The sequence below is a fragment of the Alligator sinensis genome, unplaced genomic scaffold (genome assembly GCF_000455745.1).
Source record: "Alligator sinensis unplaced genomic scaffold, ASM45574v1 scaffold643_2, whole genome shotgun sequence".
Classification (NCBI taxonomy): Eukaryota; Metazoa; Chordata; order Crocodylia; family Alligatoridae; genus Alligator; species Alligator sinensis.
This window is the reverse complement of record NW_005842588.1, coordinates 757,204-757,564: the sequence shown is the minus strand read 5'-3', so window position 1 is coordinate 757,564 and position 361 is coordinate 757,204.

Sequence of the window (361 nt, the reverse complement as noted above, 5' to 3'; positions counted from 1 at the left end):
TTCAGCCTCCGCAAGAGAAGGTTGAGAGGTGACCTTGTGGCTGCCTATAAATTCATCATGGGGGCACAGAAGGGAATTGGTGAGGCTCTATTCAAGGCGCCCCTGGGGGGTCTTTAGAAATAATGGCCATAGGCTAGCAGAAAGCAGATTTAGACTGGACATTAGGAAGAACTTCTTCACAGTTAGAGTGGCCAAAATCTGGAATGGGCTCCCAAGGGAGGTGGTGCTCTCCCCTACCCTGGGGGGTCTTCAAGAGGAGGTTAGATAGGCATCTGGCTGGGGTCATCTGTGTGTGGGCCGGGAGCGGTTCGAGGTTCTCAGGGGCGCGCGGCGCAGGCTGGGGCCAGGCGGCCTCGCCCCC